We start from the raw sequence: 19927 nt of genomic DNA, 5'->3' as shown, positions 1-19927 counted from the left end.
GCATCATATTAAGGGATGAACTAATTACTTCAATATTAAACTTCTCAAAGTAACATAAAGCAAGTCATAGGGGATGAGAATTTATGTGGATGGGAAATAGGAAAAGTGAAGGTGGGAAATAGGAAAAACCTAAGCTAAATAGCTAATGTAAAAGATAAAAATTACATTGCAAAGAAATGCAACTCACAAGAAGTTGTGAGAGCCCACATAAAAATCCCCAACAGAATTAGCCCAAATAGAGCCCAAATAGAATTAGCCAAAGAAGAGCCCCATATAGAAGTATCCACAGTTCACCTGAACCCTAATCCACCCTGACTGTGCCGCCAGGAACACCTTCAAATAGACGGTGATGTAATGTCCTTTTCATCATTATGTGGTGTTTCCTCCTTAGCGCTCACCGCGCGCATTACCTTCTCCATGTACAAAATGACAAAAACAATCGTTTTAAGGTAAAATTAAAAGTGTATCAGTTCATTTGGCGTGCAATATGAATCGCGAGTAACGTTATAAAAAAATGGGATACATTGGAATATATTGGATTTATATACCAAGCATATAGCCCCATTCTTTTGATACATCCCGGAAGAATTCCATCTCCTTCTGTTACTTTGACGGCAGTGAAAAGGTGAGAAACTGTATTTCGAACCTCTTCATGGTGCTTTTATAAAACTTGTCAGCATCACATTGGACTGCCAATTCAGTTACAAGTTTTTCAATTAGCAGATACCATGATGAGGCACAGTAGTTCGCGGAGATGTTATAAAAGCATATAGCAGGTGATAGTGAAAATTGATATTAGTTGAACGTTATTTCAAATAATTATTAGAAGGATTGACAAAATCATACTTGGAGCTAATCCGGCCACCGTTCTACTGAAATCTGATTGATGTTGTTGTTTAACTTCTATTTAGATACAAACATTTAAATGACATATATTGATTTATTTTTATATTACCCTATCGACATAACAAATCAAACCACACATGATAGGACACTAAGTCGCTCACATTGAAAACGTAGATACAGGCTAAATATCGCCATTTAACCGTATACCGCAACAAACAATAACACACACTGATAAAAATGCACGTGAACATGTACACGTGCACGGTGAACCCAGTAAGCAATTCGGGGTTCATGTACTGGTGAAAGTGATTGTTTATTCAGAATCGCATAGGTATTTGCTCATGTCTTCAACGACCTGAAGGCACAAAGGTAAATAAGCAAAGGGAGTTGGAAAATCTTGGTCGATCTTTTCATACACAACAGACCATGTCACAGCGCATCCATTTCCAGTAGGTTTTGGATTGATTTCAACTACTGAATCAAGTTTCTTGTAATCCTTCATCAAGTCACCTTCAAATACACGGTGATGCAACATTCTTCTTTTTTTTTTTGGAAAAGATAAAATTCATTCAATAAAATAAGTGCTGAGTTAGCACCAAAGTAACAACGGAACATCCGTCAATACAAGAAGATCAAAAAACAAGCAAAGGAGAGTACAGAAGCTGCAAAAAACCTTGGCCGCTTACATCTTGGAACTAGAAATTACCATTTAAAAGCCCCCCAGTCATCCATAAAATCCAGAAACTTAAAATGTTTAAAGGAATCATGAACCCTTGCCCAACTAACTAAACAAGCCTTCACTAGAAGAATAACCCGCTCTTCAGTTTTTTCTTTGTTGCGAAAAATTCTATCGTCCCTCTCCTCCCAGATTTGCTGCCATATCGCGAAAGGCAAGAAAAATTTAAGAAATTCAGCTGGTTCAGTATTGAGTTTCAACTGCCAAGCCACAAGGAAATCCATACATGAATCTGGTGGTCGCCATTGTAACTCCAACAGGTCTAAGAAATGATCCTACACCTTCTCTGCAATTGCACAATGAATAAAGATGTGTGATATTGATTCTTTTTCTTGATCACACAAATGGCAGTTGATGCTTGTAAATGATATACCTCTTCGACGTAAACGGTCAATAGTTGGTAAACCATTCATTGCCGCTGCCCAAACTAGGAATGAAACTTTTGGTGGGACGGCTGCATTCCAAACGTATTTCGACGGCATTCTTCTTTGTATGGCATCAGCTTGTCCATGTTGTTGTTGTTTCTTGTCCATTTTTCCCTCCAATCCATGACCTTGTATCCTCTTTTCTCCCTAAATGATAGACACATTTTTGTGTCTAATTTGTCCTCAATGTCCGTATTGTTGGAACTCTATTTTTGTACTAATATTGTGTTTTTATGTATTTTTAGGAAATAAACATTTTTGGAAAATTCGGCTCGAAAAGTTGATTTTGGCACCCGGAGGACAAGTGTTATTCGGACTCTCGCTTTTGGATAAGGGGTAACCTAATTACTAAGGGGACACCACTGTTTGCTAAGGGGACACCTTCTTCACGATTTGAAAAAATAAAATTAGCGGGAAAATTGGTTCATCAACTGGCAGAATTTCAATCGACAAAATGAAGGTGTTGTGGTGCGATTCAATGGCTCAAACTTGGTAGGAAGATGTGATATAGCTTAAGGAACACAGTATGGGTGTCATAATCGATCAATTTAGGCTGGAATTCTCGGTTCGATTCACCAAACTCAAAACAGAGCAACACACACTGAACACGAGCTCAAGTGTGTTTGTGCTGTGCATGGAGTGATGTGGAGGTGCGGGAAAGCTTCTGAGGCATGAAGAAACTAATTTGGAGCGTTTTGGGAGTGAGTTAACGTGTGTAAATTCTATAAATGGTAAATATTCTCATTTTTGGGCAGCAAAGAATAATCGAATTAAAGAGAAAATATACGCAATCAATGGTCGGATTTCTTGCTCCAAAACACTATAAATACAAGTATCGGTCATTGGGAAGGGTGGTCGAGAGTTGGGAGAAGAGAGGAGAGCGCAGGAAGCAGAAATCACGAGTTAAGTTTCTGCTGCTGCCTCCATTGATGAAGGCCAAGAACACGAAGAACGGACTTGCATAGAAAGTCGTTCTCCAACAATGTTTACGACGCAGGGTAGTGGGTCGTAGTTTGGGTCTTGCAACAGCATAACATTTGTATCGTTCTTCTTGTAACAGTTGAACAGCGCCTTTGCCACAGTTATTTCTGTTGCAATTTTTCTGCTCAATTGTTTTACTCCCTTTAATCAACTTTTGAGCTTTATACATGTATTTTGAGATTATGATTAATATGAGGAGCTAAACCCCAACACTGGGGCGACGGAGGAAGCCTTAATTCATCCATGTGGTAATTTTATTTAATTCCTTTTTTACTTTTTGCACCAATTTTAATTGAATTAAGATTTTAATTAATTATTTATGATTTCATTTGATGGTTTATGCTTAGTCCTAGGGATTTTTGATATGCCATGCTTAAGAAATACAAGTAATATTTTATAAAATCTACTTTGGCAAAGAATAGAGTTAATATTCATTTTGTTTTGAATTATAATTTCCTAGAATTAATTTCTGAACCATTTAAGAAATGAATTTGGCCGAATCCTAAGCCCCAGTTTCTCGCACCAGTGTTAATATTTTTTGTATATATTTTTATTTTTAAATCTTTACAAGTCCGAGCAACGAACTTTTACTACCACTTTCAAAACTACAACACTAAATTACCAGGGTCTCCAATTCTTTCAATGAAAGCAGCAACCTCACTTATATTTTCTTCTCTTTTTTTCGCTAAAAGAGAAATTTTATTACTGACTTGCGTTTTGGTCTCCAGAGAGGAGATTAAAAATTGCAGTATCAAAATCACTGAAAATTTCAGTTGATAATCTAGTCTCTCTAGCTGTCCTAGCAATAGAATTTGCTACTTGATTGTCATTTCGACTTACATAATCAAAAGTGCATAAAATGAAAGAAGAGATTAAATGTTTTATCTCTTTTATTAGATTCCTATTTTCCCACTGGATGAGAAGTGAATGACCATTAATGGATTGTATCACGAGTTTTGCATCTGCCTCTATCTGGATTCTTGTATGATTCAAACTTTTGGCCCATAATAGCGCCTGACGAATAGCCAAACACTCAACAGCGTCCGGACTTAGTGCTCCATTTCCATAGGTTCCTTTTGTGCCAATGCATTGACCTGTAGAAATACGCAGCACAATTCCAGTGCCAAATTGGTTAATATCTTCATCAAAAGATCCATCTACATTGAATTTCAATATGTTTTCTAAAGGAGGTTTCCATCTAGATTTCTGGGAGCTTATTAGCACAGTAGCATAAGATTCATGCATATGAGAGGCAAGATGATAATGAATTTTGCGTATTGAAGTAAAAGGGTTAAGAGTAACTCCCTGAAAAACCACATCACAACGATCTTTCCATATTATCCAAGCTCCAATCATCAGAGTATAAAGCCATTTATCATCATTAGTTTGATTATACTTAGAGAACCAGCTTGTTACCCATTCAGATACAGTACTGCAGTTTTCTCTGACTGAGTCTATGTTGATGTTGATACCCCTCCAGACTGCTCTGGCATGTCTACATTCAAGAAGGATATGTTATATAGTTTCTTCATTGTGGCAACAAATATCACAGTTTACTTCAAGGCTATTGTTGTACATTGCTCTCTTGTACTTAGAAGAATGAAGCCCTCTTATGCATTTCCATGCAAAGAGTTTAATCCTTTGTGCGACTTTGCATTTCCAGAGTGTTTTCCATACTTTTCTATCATGTTATCTTGTTTATTGATATCTATAAGACAACATTTTGTAAGTGCTTCTAACAGAGAAAACACCATCTTTAGCAGGCATCCAAATCATGTTATCTTCTTTATTGATATCTATAAATAGAGCTTGGATTTTAAGCGCAGTGTCAGCATCAAATAAGAAATTAATTAGTTGATTGTTCCATTGAGCTGATTTAGGGATCATTAATTCATCCACAGATTCATAAAACCTATAATGATCATTTTGAGGTGAGGGTGGATGAAGCATACCAGGAATCCATCTGTCCCTCCAGATTTTTGTTTTCCTCTCATTATTGATTTCCATGAAGAAATTTTGATGCACAATCTCTAGACCCTTTGATATTCCATTCCAAACATAAGAACAATTTTTTGTTGTAACATGTTGATGAAGTAAATCCCCATTTTTAAAGTATTTGCTTAATAGAGTTCTTTCCATTAGAGTGTCAGACTCACTACAAATTCTCCAGGCCAATTTGGTGAGGAGTGCCAAATTCAGCTTTTCCATATCTCTTAAAGCAAGACCACCCATTTTAGTAGGCCTACATATGTTTATCCATGTTGTTGGATTATGACCCCTGCTAGAATGATGACCCCAAAAGAATTTTCTTTCAATGGCTGTCAGCTGTTGAAGAAGAGTAGAAGGTAATTTAAAAGTTCCCATTTGATATTTGGGGACAACAGTGAGGACATGCTTAATCATGGTAGCTCTACCTGCGTGTGAAAGAGAAATAGAGGACCATGTGTTGAATATGCTTTCAAAATTCTCCTTAATACTTTTGAATGCTTATTGCTTGAGTGCCCAATGATTAATGGAGAACCTAAATACTTCTCTTTAGAGTTAATGCATTTGACTCATAGTATTTGCTTTATTGTATCTACAACCTCTGGCTTGGTTTTCTTGCTGAAATATATTGAGATTTTCTCAAAGTTGATGACTTGTCCTGACTGAGAGCTAAAGTTTTGAAGTAGCTCCAATAAGTTTTTTACTGTGGTGACATTTTCTTGAGTAAAGATCGAGCAATCATCTGCAAAAACTAGATGATTAATGGCTGGTGCTAACACAGCCACTTTAATTCCTTTCATTCTGTTATCTTCTTGTGCTGCAATGAGTTATCTTGAGAGAAATTCCATGGCAAGGATAAATAGGTAAGGTGATAAGGTATCACCCTTCCTAATGCCTCTTGTTGGTGTGAAAGCTTCACAAAGAGACCCATTAAGAATCACTGAAAGTTGAGAGGTGCTGATGCATTAATGTATAAGATCACAAACATCATCATTAAAACCAAAATAAGAAAGAACTTTGATTAAGAAAGACCACTCCAACCTGTCAAAAGCCTTTGACATGTCTAACTTGAGTGCCATCCATCCATTCTCTCCTCTCTTTTTTTCTTCATTTAATGAATAATCTCTTGAGCAAGAACTGTATTGTCACTGATTATTCTTCCTGAAACACAAGCAACTTGGTAAGGGGAGATGAGTTTCTCCATCACTGGCTTCAATCTGTTGACAAGAACTTTAGAGACAATTTTATAAGAAGTGTTACATAGACAAATTGGCCTATAGTTAGCTGCATTTATACACTTTTTCTTCTTTGGGATTAAAGAGATATATGTCTGATTTATCTGCTTTAGGATGTACTTAGTCTCAAAGAACTTCTTGACCATGTTGCAAACATCTTCACCAACTGTTGACCACTGACTTTTGTAGAAGCCAGCTTGAAATCCTTCTGGTCCTGGAGAGCTCCAATTTTCCATGCTTTTATGAGTGGAGAATATCTCTTCATTGCTTGGAATTCTGGTGATGATAGCATTTTGTTCTGCAGTGATAATAGAAGGAATGATGGAGTAAAAGGTGTCCTCTATTACTGGATTGCTGGTTGTACTAATGCTCTTGAAATGATAGGTCATATGTTGTGCTATTTGATCTCTTGTATGAAGCCAGTTGTTGTTACGATCCTAGATAACATCTATATTATTCCCTGCTCTTCTTTTGTTGACTTTTTTGTGGAAGTACTTACTGTTGGTATCCATATCTGTAATGAAATGATCCCTTGCCTTTTGCTGATAAAATTTTGATTTGATTTTGTGCCACTTACTGAGATCATTGTTGATTCTGATAATTTCAGCTTCAGTAAAACTACTTTGAGGAAGTTCTTAAAGTTGATTGAGTTCTTTTTTCAAATTGTTCACCTTGTTGTTGATGTCACCAAAGTGCTCTTTATTCCATAAGGAGAGTTCTTTTCTAGTAGCAGATAATTTAGTAACCATCTGATAACCAGGAGAGCTAGTAACACTGGTTTTCCAAGCATTATTAATGATTACAGAACATGTATCATCATTAAGCCAAGTGAGAGAGAATTTAAAAGGCTTCCAACAATTTGGTATGGTAGTATTAGTCTCAAGCATAATTGGAATGTGATCACTTCCTATTTGGGTAAGGTGCAATAATCTAGTATTAGAGAAATTAAGATTCCAACCTCCATTAGCTAGGGTCATATATATTCTAGATTTAATAGTCCAAGTTCCCATATTATTATTATTCCAGGTATAGTTTTTTCCACGGAGCCTATATCCTCTAAGCCACTATTGGAAACTATACTATTCACCCAACTATCAGAGGAAGAGATATTGCATGTGTCACTATCAGATAAGTGAAAGTTGAGGTCTCCTAGAACTACCCAAGGATTTTTGTTTTTTCACTAATCTGTTGAATATAACTCCATTGTTCTTTCTTTTTATTGTAGTTGGAAAAGCCATACATACAAGTTTAAAGAAACTCTGGCTTACTAGGATCAGATTGAACTATTGCATTAAACATATTGTAATGAGTATCAACAATGTCACACAAAAAACCATTCTTCCATAACAGAACTAGACCTCCAGATAAGCCTCCAGGTTCAATGTATCTCCAATTGGGATATTGATAATGTTTTAAGAGTGGTTCACACTTGTTTCTGCTAATTTTAGTTTCACACAGGAATATAATGTCAGGGTTTTGAGCTCTAATAAGATCACTTAAATGGTTTCTAGTGGAAACATTTTTAAAACCTTGAACATTCCATGAAAGAATTTTCATACTTGTGAAAAGTGAAAGAATGCAGACAGTTAACAAAACAAGAGAATTCTTAAGATATTTAGTATGCAAGGATGTTAAGTTACTACTATATGTGAAAGTAGCAAAGAAAAGATAAAAGTAATTTAAAACAAGATAAGACAGTAAAAAAGTGGAAGGAATAAATGTGTATAACTGAGCTCCCTTATCATCACTTACTGTTTGGTTATCTCCAGTGATGACCCTGTGAGTTGTTGAGGAATCTGCAGAAAGAGTCATTATGGTACTGCTGGGATCAGGACTCTGATCTGCTTCTCCACTCTCTTCATCTCTTTGTCTTTTTCCAAGTCTATTCTCTTCCTCATTCTTACTTCCTGTTGTCTTAGCAAGAAGGAAGTCTAGATTAACTGTTACACCACTTTTAGGAGGAACAAAAACTATAGTCTTCACAATGGCTTTGGTGTTCTTCTTTGAGATAGGAGCCTTGATTGCAGAGGTGATTGCAATGCTATTCCTAACATTATTCATGTTTCGAAAGAAATAAGGTTTCTCATGAGCCTTATCTAGGAAAATTTTTGCTTCCTTGCAAGCAACTTGACAGTTCTTGATTACATAGCACTATTTGCAGATCCCACTTGGTTGTCTCTCATAGAAAATTTTTATCCAGCGCGACAGGCCAACATTAGTGACAACTTTCACTCCTCTTCTCAATGGGTTTGTCAGATCTATGTAGACGCAAACTTTGATAGGGTCATTCCCTATGGGGATTGCATACTTGGGATTAATAACTGTGACTTGACCCATTAGCTCACCAATTTTTGTCACTGCAACGACATTCATGTGCTCAGGCATCAAGGACATTAGGTGAATTCAAAATTGTTGAAAACCCCAGTGCTTCTCAGTGTATATCATGCCAGGAATGTAATCATGCACCACTAGTAGATTCTTGTTGATACTCCATGGTATTTCATTGATGACAGTGTTTAGTAAACTCCAATTACTGAACTTGAAAATCATGATGTTAGGATCAGTTTCAATGATTCTGACATCTTCCTTCTTCATAAAAGTCCAGGTAAAGCCAAGATGCTTTGCGACTGTGTCAGCTTTCATTCAACCTTCTGTAATGATTTTTCCAATTGCACTTGCTTCCCACTTTGTTTCTTCATCTCCTTCCTTGTCTCCTTCTTGAGAGAAATATGCAATTTCAGAAGTGTCTCCCAGATCAAGAACTGTTTGCTTGAACTTATTAACCAGATCTCCCACTTGTGAAGAACTCTCTCCTTCCATCTTGGTGATGTACAAAGTCTTGTTTCTGAATATTGACTCTTGGTTAAGTGTAGATATAAAGGTTAAGAAAATAATAGGATATATATGGTTATTAAGAATCCATATATTTAGGCTATTATCTTTGATTCCGGTGATGATTAGATTACTGCCTTTGTGGTAAGTATTGTAGCTGGCCTTTGACCAGAGAGAAATCAGGGACAAGAAAATATTGGAGGTTTTCCGAAATTTAAATTTTGAAAAATTTGAAAGGAGTAAGACGTGGGCTTCATTGCAGGTACAGCTCATTGATTTGCTCCTAAGTTGTTCCTTCCTCCACCTTGTACCATAATATTCTTCACAGATTCCATCTTTAACCAAACGATTTTTAGCGAGCTCGGCAAGCGCCATGATCAATACACATAAGAAAGAAAAGGCCATTGGAGATAACTCAATATGTAAACACATGATAGAGAAAGAAGAAAGATTAGTTACACATTTTAAAAAAAGAAAGAACATAAAAAATGAATACTTAAGAATAAAAGGAGAAAACAAACAGTAAACGAAATTAAAACATGGATTAGAGAGAAAGAGGTTTGAGAATAGAGAAGATTCATAGTAAAAACATTTAAAAAATCTGTATTGGAACTCAAAAAAGAAGAGTCTTGGGTGAAATTTTAAACACTGAGTTGAAACAGTGTTTAAATCGATCCTCAGAGCTCAAAAGAAGAGAGAGAGAGTTGCATCCCTAGCTGAAACTATTTTAAAACCCAAATCTCAAGCCGAATTTTCTGACCCATTGTTGTTCACCATTTTGCGTATCACTCTTCCCTTCTTGCTTGACTTCCTCCAGATTTTAGGAAAAAGATATTTCAAGGGTTGGGTTGTTTTCCAACTATCCTCCCAAAAGCGAATATTCTTACCATTTGAAACTACTTGTTTTGTCCCCTTTTTTAAGACTTTTGATTGCTTGAGAATGTTTTTCCACCACCCACACCCTTGAGACTGATTTGTTTGTGGTACATTCCACGCCTCTTCGTCACCTCCAAACTTTTCATGAATGATTCTACGCCATAGACTATTTTTTTCTTTTTCGTATCTCCACGACCACTTAGTTAAAAGAGCTTGCTCATCAATCTCACACGCTTGATCCCTAGACCCCCATCTTTTTTAGAGTCGCACATCTTTTTCAATAGGACCCAATGCGTCTTTTTTACATTTTCAGAATCTCCCCAAAGAAATCCACGCAACATTCTTGTTTCATCTTTATGTGTTGTTCCTTCTATCATGCAAATCGTCTTATCCCCTGCACGCAAGAAGAACAGTGTATTAATGCAAATTAAGTTGCCAAGCGTAGATCAAATCTAATAAGCGTATATGAAGTAAAATGATCAAATGCAATAGTGTGTTTATGCATACCAATGATAAAATTCCATTCTTTAATACAACCGGAACGCGTTGCACATCCGTCGATAACTCTAGCGCTAGTGTAAATATGAGGAAGTGCCTTTGGTACATCTTCTTGGTGCTTGAAAATTGTATATTATTTGCCAGCTTCGCAATTGACATTCGATTCAATTACAAGTTTCCCAACTAGACCTGAAACACCGTGATGAGCCATCAACAGTTCAAGATTGTTATCCTGAAATTTGCACAGAAATATATGGCAGTATGGAAGATTAGAGCAACTGATATCAGTGGCGAATCTACACCGGGGCCAGTGGGGTCACTAGCCCCCCCTAAATTTTCTAAAAAAAAAATCCCGTGTAATATTCACCAGATTTAGCTTCGTGCCCCCTCTCTATTAACGCCAAAACTTGGAATAGATATGCTTCTGAAACTAATTCCAGCCCTATTCCTGCGCATAACTCACTTCCACGAACTAAAACTGCCCTAGAATGAAGGAAAATTGTGAGAAAATCTGCTGAAATCACGATGATTTCCTTATATTTGTGGTTCGTATATGGTTTATATGAACAACTAAACATTAATCAGTCTCCGTATGCATCAATTCAGTTTCCAAGTAAGGGTTTTTACTCCTACCTCCTAGATACTCTAATTTTTGATATTTTTATTCTTGAATCACTTAATTTATGTATATTTTCTTACTGATTGATGAAATTTGGGTTTATTATGATGGCGGGTTTTCGATTTTTCTTTTAGGTTTGACGAAATTGGTCAATTTTAAGGGAAAGTGATAATGCAATTTTTCAAACAGCCGGTGGATGTCATTGCATTGTTTTGCTGTGGTAAGAAAATTAAGTTAATTAGTGATTACTACTTAAAATTGTGTTTCGTGGCTTATAATCATTATGTTAGTGAGTGAAACTTTGTCCTGATTTCTATAATTGTCATCAATTTTTGAGATACTGTGGATGCTGGATTTGGGAATTAGATATAATGGGTTTTGATTTCAATTTTAGTATCCAATACCTCAACTCCTCAAGATCTGTTAATTAGGGAAGAAATGTGTATCCAATTTGTTTTATCTATTGTTGCTCTTTTTATTAAAACTTGTGTGAATAGTGTTTAATTTATTCCATTGTGTGAATAGATTTATGGATGTGTGTTGGAAGAGTTTAAGCTCAAGTTGATTGACAGTTCCTGTAAGAATCTAAGTTCGGTGTTATAGTCATTTCTAAACTACAGTAGAAAATCGCAAATACTTTGGATGTGTGTAGGCATAGGTGTTATGATATACGGGTTTAGTTTTGGATTAACACATTTAGTTGCTTATTTTTCATGGTTCTGTAATTCCGTAGTTTTTACAATAACATTGGATTCAATCTTTTTTTCTTCTTCTTTAATAATCATAGTATTGTAATGATTTGTGTTTCCTGTTTGTAGTGACTAGTGAGGCTTAATAATCATAGAGACTAATCGTATTCTTTGTAACTCATTGGTCTCTAATATTGTAGTGAGCCTAATGAAATTTTGTTTGTGGTTTTCGGACAAAAATGCTTAGGTACTTCCAGAGAAAAAATAGAGACAACAATGCTACAACAGCACCTTTTGTCTCAAACCTGCATTCTACAACGCGAAATCATGTAATTCATGCTGAGAGTTCAAGTGCCCAGAATGTAGCACCGTCCCGCGCAGCTGAAAACAATGTGAATGAAATCTTACTGGCAAGTCTACCTTCGGATCCAGGACTGCGAACTCCAATATTTGATTATGATCCAAATATCAGAGACCGAGTTCGAAGAGCTTACCTACAAAGAGGCCTTGTCAGCCAAAGAAGCACACCTATCCAATAAGAATATCTTGTGGCAGGCCAAGAAAGTTCTGCGGCTCTTGGTTCAACGAGCACCCAAGTTGGTTGGAATATAGCATTTCGACAGATGCGGTGTTTTGTCTTTGTTTCTATTTGTTTAGAGCTGGTAGTGGTGATTCCTTTGTGGGAAAAGGATTTAGAGGTTGGAGGAAGAAAGAAAGGTTACAGCTACATATCGGGGGGCCAAAAAGTGAGCATCTCCAGATTACGAGGGAAAGGTTATGACGGGGCAAGCAATATGCAAGGTGAGTATAATGGTCTAAAGGCACTTATTTTGAAAGATAATGACTGCGCGTATTTTGTCCACTGCTTTGCTCATCAACTGCAGCTAGCTGTTGTGGCTGTGGCAAAAAAACATACATATGTAGAAGAACTTTATGTCGTAATGAGTTACTTGGTGAATGTGGTAGATGGATCAGCCAAACATCAAGATATGCTTCGTAAGAATCAAGTTGAGGCGGTCTTTTAGGCACTATTTAGTGGTGAGATATTAACTGGGTGAGTCCTTAATCAAGAAAGTACTCTTAAACGAGCTGGTGACACGCGTTGGGGTTCACATCAACTTGATTCTTACGAAGTAGTGGAAGATTTAGAAGAAAATACAATAGTAAGCCTGATTAATATATTCTCATCTGTTATAACACTTTTGGAAGATTTAGCAGTGGATTCTGATAAGAAATTTGAAGCTAAGGTTCTCCTAGATTCTTTGCAAAATTTCAATTTTATTTTCAGCTTGCACTTGATGAAAAATATTCTGGGAATTACAATTGATCTGTCAAAGGCATTGTAGAGAAAAGATCAAGTCATTGTCAATGCCACGAAATTAGTTATATTTGATGAGTGCCAAATATTGTATATATCTATCCCTTTTTGTTGGCAATTTAACTCATCTTTTATGCATTAATTCTACATATTATCCCATATTCTGTATTTTCAGTGTTTTCAAGAATAAATATTTTTATTAATTAATTTTGCATTTTTAGGTAATAAATAAAGTTCGGATGAGTCGCGGAGCGAAAAGAGCAGAAAAGTAGTGAAAAGCCGGGAGAAATTACGCAAGGAAGCCGCGAAGAATGGTGCGCACAACCTCATTTTCTACACACAAAAGCGCCTCCGTTCTCAGCCGTCAGATCAGTTCCCAGAAGCATCCGATGGTCGCTCCTTCATAGAGCATCAAAATCTGAAGTCTCTGCCAAGCACCACAGCGCTGAAATTCCAAGCCTTCAGATTAGATGGTTGTTGAATCCAACGGTCGCTCCCTTGCTGTTCATCAACGTTTGATATCTCCGCCTTACACTACAACACCTAACCCCATCTAGAGCCGTTAACTTCGTTGTATCAAAAAATCTGACGGTCGCTACAAGCTTCACTTCACATCACCGTCCGATCTACCTACCAGCTTCGCATCCAGTGACTCAGCATCGCAGAACATCAAACTCGATATCTCCGCCTAACACCCTAGCAACCGAACCTATACCACCCACCCAAACGCACCCTTCTCCCATTCTATCGAGCCACTCTTCCATCACCCTCACCCCGTCTGCAACCACCATACCCTGCCGCACCACCATCACCACCACCTTCTTCCCTGTCGTCACCACCCCTCCTGCAACAGCCACCAAACCACCAACTCTCCACAACAACCACAACCCATCACTACTATCATCACCCCTATCACCTATTAATCTATTTCAACAACTCCACCATCCTCTTCACTGTTAGGATTGGATTTGGTGAACTAGGCTGATAGATGAAGCAATTGGAGGCGTGGATAGCATGAGGAGAGTCAGAGGAAGAATGGGTCGTCGCACATGGGAGGAATTGTGCCATAAAATTAGGTAATTTGCAAAACCTAATTTCACTGATTTTGGGGGAAAATTGGGGGAAAACCTAATTATGTGTAATGGGTATAAATTGATGTTGTGGGAAGTATTAGAGAGACACTGTATACCTCTCTGGACTAGCCAGTAGAGAATTTGAGACAAATTTTTATGAACTTAAAATTTCAGTGCTTGTCTGTTAACAGTTGAGAATTGCTTCTGTTGTAGTTAGCTGATATGTTGCAATTTGTGTTTAAATTTTCTCATATGATGTATGTATGTTGCCAAAACATGATTAGCATGAGCTAATCAACTTCAGGCCAAGGCTCAGTGAAGCCTTGTGCACTGTCAAGTGTAATTGAGCTAGGATAGTTCTTCCCTGTATGTTTTTGATTGTGCAAATGAGAGATGCCAATGCTCATAGAGCCTGTGATTGGCTGTACTGTCAAAAGACAGCCAATGCTAGGGGTAGACTAGTGAGCAAGTTGGTGTTCTTCCATTTCTAGTTGTATGCTTAGGAATGAACATAACCTAGACCATGTCACTTGATTAGGACACAAGGTGGATCATATGCCTTGGCTTACCCACCACTTCTCTTTCAGTCAATTATAATTTCAGTCCTGTGTGTTTGCTTCCTAATCAGTTATTTTCTTCAGTCAATTTTCTTGCTTTTTCTTTTTCTTGCACTTTGTAGCTACTGTGCACTGAAGTCAGTGCACTGAACTCACCCTGCCCTTGGCTTCCAAGCCTTGGTTATTTGCTGCTTCTTTTAGCTGTTTCTTTGCTGCTTTACTTTCCAAGCCTTGGTTCATATCATTTACATGTTTTGCTCACTGCCTTAGTGCATTGCCACTCTTATTAGCCTAGGAAAACTTCTTATATGCTCCTCTCCCTGTGGACAAACCCCTACTCACCATTTTATTACAAATCTTGACCTTGTATACTTGCAAGTGTATTGTGTGTATTTTAGAATCACAACAACAGTATGCAGGGAACGACTCCAGCTAATGAGAGATAAGGAATGGGATTCATTGTTGTGAGAAGTATCCTCTTTTTGTGCAAGGCACCGCATCAAATTTCTTGATATGAATGATGTGTTCCAACGGGAGGGTCGACCAAGGCGTAATACTCAACAGGTAAATAATTTGTATCATTATCAAGTTGAGTATTTATACACAGTCATAGATATGCAACTTCAAGAACTAAACAATCGCTTCACCGAGACGAACACTGAATTACTTCTTTCGGTGGCATGCTTAAGTCCAAGAGACTCATTCTCTGAATTTGACAAAGATAAACTGATTCATTTTTCTCGGTTTTACCCAAGAGATTTTTCTCCTACTCAACTTGTGTTACTAGAAGATCAACTACTAAATTACATTGCGGATGTAAGGTCCAGCAATGACTTTTCAGAATTGAATGGAATTATTGATCTCGCAATCAAAATGGTAGAGACTAAAAAGGATGAAGTGTACCCTTTGGTTTACTTACTTCTCACATTAGCATTACTTCTACCAGTTGATACTGCCACCGTAGAAAAGGTATTTTCTGCTATGAAAATTGTAAAGAATCGCTTGCGTAATCGATTGAGGGACGAATGGATGAATGACATTTTGACGGTCAAGTATCAAAAGGAAAATATGTTTATGGTGACGTTTTGAGCTGTACCATGTTTTAACTTTTATTTTATTTTTCTGGTATATTATATCCTGATATTGATAACTTCGAAGTACTGTATATTTATGTAGGTCTTTTGATAACATCAAAGTACTGTAATATTTTTGTAGGTCTACTAGTCAATACCAGTCGGTCAAGTATCAGAGGAAATGGTTCAACTATATAACCGTTCATCTCCCCTCCTTTAAAACACTAAGTCATATAAGTTCCCACGTCGCACGGTGAGTACGACACCTCTCTCAAATTAAATGAGATAAAAGCTTTGAACTAGAAAAATTCTGGAGAGGACAAGTAGCGGGACTCTATTGGTCGGAGCATTAAAATTTGAATTACACTCTATTTACACCATCTATTTAACTGGCCGTTTATAAAACCGTTAGCAAAAATGTGGGTAAACAATACTTCTGCCAGGTTTTGTGCCTAAATAATTACTTACACTTGCTTTACAATGAATATTTAACTGGACGCTATTAACGCCGGTTAGGTATACAAAACTTCCGTCGAACTATAACCCTAACTAAGATACCGTTTAGGTCGAGAGAAAGGAAATAATTCCCAGTTTCTTCTTTTCGGTTCTTCCCCAATTTCATCCCACTGCTGCAGAATCTGAAATCGAGAATCTGCAGTGATTGTTGGATCTGGGTTTTACTGGGTTCAATTACTGAGATATAAATTTGAGGTCGCTGCAGATGGGTTAGAGGATTCTAAGTTTAATTGCATGATGCATAATCTACATAGGTTAGGGTTTCTGTTAAGTTTAATTGCATGATGCATAATCTACATAGGTTAGGGTTTCTGTGCTTTGTTTTGATTTTTGAAACTCTAATCTCTTGATTTATGATCATACGGGCTTGGTTAGGGATTTACTTTTTCAGGTACAATTTTTACAAAATTTAAGTTAGGGTTTGAAGGAATCAAGGGTTTACTGCAATATGAGTTTGCGCCTAATTTGGTTGGCTGAAAACCAGAGTTCTCCGCCGCTCTTCCTCTATCTATTTTATGTTCGATTTTATGTTTTATTTTACTTTTATCTGTTAGCCAATATGTTTACCTGCAATTTCTCAACTTTTATAATCGAGAAGTCAGTTAAGAAGAGGAGTTACAGCTGATGGGTCGGTTGATTAACATGGAGAAAATTTGGTTTCCCTGTTTGACTGTGGTGATAAACGATCTAGGTTGATTGATGGCTGATTTGAGCTTTTTAATGATTTAGGATTCAATTTGGGTTTATGTGGATTTGATTGATGTGTAAGGAAATGTAGTGCCTCAAACATCAGAAGAGGATACAATCTCTTCAACTCCAACAGAGTGCACATGCAGTGTTTGCTAAAATGCCTAAACGGATGTCATGAAAGATATTGTACAAGAAGGACATGACTGTGAAGAAGTTACTGGAAGAGAGAAGTTTCCAAAAGTTTTTATGGGGAAGGTACCGATTATGCTGTTGTCTTAGTACATTTTTAAAGGATGTCTTATAACTTTAATTGTGTAGAACTCTTGGGTCCTGCCAATAGCGCTGAGCTGCATTTACTTTGGCCAATTATGTATTTCACGATTGTTTATTTTCTTTGCAGCAAAATTGTTTGGAGTAGCAATATGCAAAAGACATTGTTACAGATGATACGCAGGAATTTCATGGGGCTCTTCAGATAAAGGTAAATGTTTTGAAGATTTTATATTAGTGTCCATTATTATATATGCATTGCAAGAAAAAAGAATGAGTTTGCTTGAGTTCTAAGTTAATTTTCCTTGAAGATGTCTAGAAAGTATGCCTTATTTACTATAAATATTATACCTTATTTGAATCTGACCTTTTTGATTTATTAGGTTCGAAATTTAACTCACCCAAACTCTATTGGTTGTTGTTAGCTAACTGATAATTAGGCACTAGCTGATGTTTTGTTCACTGAAGTAATGATGCAGGTCTAAGAGCAAAGGATCACATTTGGTGTAGTAATGCGATATGTACAAATAGAGGTAGTTAGCAACTCTAAATTGTTGCCTTACGAGCCAATTAAAAACTTCTCCATTAACCGGGTGTAAATAGCACAGTTAAAAGTAGCATAGTAATTTTTTCACTATAACATATATCTATTATGGGAATCACTGGCTGAACATGTTATAGTTCTATGTATTGCCAGGTCCATAGATTTCACAGTATCTTTATTAGAGAAATTATGCAAGGAACCATATGGAAATTTGAAATAGGCTGTTAGAATCTTATCAGGTCACTCTGAAGTCATGGAAGTTGAATGGATATCAGCCACTGCATACCAAGTAAGCACAAAATAAATGTCAATTGAAATTGGAATTGCTTAGTTTTAGCGGCTTCCGCTGCAGTTTATCTGCCCAACCATATGGAACGCAGAAAATTATTTATTTGCATACTATTATTTTGTTACAAGTGCTAGCCAGCAACAGTACACTCGATATATATCTATGTAGATGGTAAAGGACTAAAAGAGTTGTGGTTATCGCTGTAAAATTGTCTCCGACCAAATTAAGTCACTATTTCTAATTCAAATTCTTTGTCGTATGGGCTGGTGGTCTTGGGCCGAGTAGCAGTTCGATGTTGGATCTGGTGTGGGTCGTGTCATTGGATTGTATTTTATTTTTCTTTTTTCTTTTATGGGTTTGTTTTAATTATTATTATTGTTTTTATTTTCTTTTATGAGTTGTGATAATTTATGCTAGGTTTAGTTCAAAAAAAAAAATTTTTTTCAAAAACCCAAAATTTTTAAACCAAAAACAAAACCCCTTCTTTAAACCAAAACCCATTCAAAAACCAAATCTTCATAACCCTTGGGCCAAATTGTTTCCGATTGCTCTGTCTGACCAACATGTTAGTTAAGGTACCTACTAGGACATGATTGTGACCTACAGAGACCAGACAAACAGACTTGTTAGAATTAACCCAGACGAACCTATCAAAATTCTAAGTTCTGAGGGAGACAGTCCAGATCAACCAGAAACAATGGGAGAACCACGTACCCTCAAGGATTATATGTACCCAACTAGAGCCAGTCAACCGTCCTGTATTTTGCTACCCGAGGCTAATGGCCATTATGAGCTGAAATCTAGCACAATACAGATGCTTCCTATTTTTAGAGGTGTTGAGAATGAAAACCCTTACCACCACGTGAGAGAATTCGAGGAAATTTGTGGAACTCTGCGTTTCACTCAAATGACCGACGAAACCCTGAAGTTAAGGCTTTTTCCTTTTTCCCTGAAAGATAAGGCAAAGTCCTGGCTCTATGCTTTACAGCCTCAATCCATCATGACATGGGATGACCTCACAAAGGAGTTTTTCAAAAAGTTTTTCCCGAACCACAAGACTGCGACAATTCGTCAAAGTCTGAATAGCTTTGTGCAATTAGAAGGTGAGACCTTAGCTAGATACCTGGAGAGATTCAATGAATTATTGCTCCAATGTCCCCATCATGGTTTTGAAAAATGGAGACTTGTGCAAATTTTGTATGAAGGTCTAGATGTGTCCACCCGAACAACGGTTGAGTCGATGTGTAATGGTCTATTCGTAGATAAAACTGCTGACGCGTCTTGGGACTTCTTGATTGAAGTAGCTGAAAAGACGCAACAGTGGGAATCCATCCGTGAAACCAGAAAGACTACATCCGAAGCAAAGGCTTTTAGGATTGAAGCGGATTTTGAGGGAAGAGCAAACATGGCATCAATAGTTAGGAGATTAGAAGAGTTAGAACTACATAAAAATTCAAAACCTTCCACCACTACTCTCCGAGAACATGTCGCTTCATCTGTTTGTGCTGCTTGTAACGACCCCAACCATCAATTCCAAAATTGTCCAGATTTGCTTGCAGTCCAGGAGTCTAGGCTTGAACAGGCACATGCCATGTTTCAAAAACCAGAGCATAACCCTTATTCACAGACCTACAATCCAGGATGGAGAAACCACCCTAACTTTTCATGGTCAAAAGGACCCACTCAAGGAGGACCATCTCAACCCAATCAGAGCTATCAAAACAATCAGGGATATCAGAACAATCAAGGTTATCAACACCCGAGAAACCCTCAACAACAATCAAACTCTCAACAACAATCATATCCTCAACACAATACCGACAAGAGATTATCCACCTAGAGGAAATGTTCCAGAGTTTGATGCAAAGTCAGAA

General features: G+C 37.1%; 1 long non-coding RNA gene and 1 pseudogene across 2 annotated transcripts; one reads left to right on the top strand and one right to left on the bottom strand.

The window, feature by feature from the left end:
- Positions 1-1159: 1159 nt before the first annotated feature.
- LOC113342536 lies at positions 1160-10993 on the bottom strand (annotated as a pseudogene).
- A 5294-nt stretch (positions 10994-16287) lies between these two features.
- On the top strand, positions 16288-18413 carry LOC113342529. Of its 2 annotated transcripts, XR_003356716.1 has the most exons (4): positions 16288-17205; positions 17351-17431; positions 17689-17753; positions 17918-18413. It is a non-coding gene; the product is annotated as an uncharacterized LOC113342529 (long non-coding RNA). The 2 variants fall into 2 exon arrangements; XR_003356715.1 differs by having other exon boundaries at positions 17689-18413.
- The last annotated feature ends 1514 nt before the right edge of the window (positions 18414-19927 follow it).

Source organism: Papaver somniferum, unplaced genomic scaffold (assembly GCF_003573695.1).
Source record: "Papaver somniferum cultivar HN1 unplaced genomic scaffold, ASM357369v1 unplaced-scaffold_43, whole genome shotgun sequence".
In the NCBI taxonomy this organism is placed as follows: Eukaryota; Viridiplantae; Streptophyta; class Magnoliopsida; order Ranunculales; family Papaveraceae; genus Papaver; species Papaver somniferum.
Note: the sequence above shows the minus strand (reverse complement) of the source record. Positions and strands in the feature narration are given on the sequence as shown.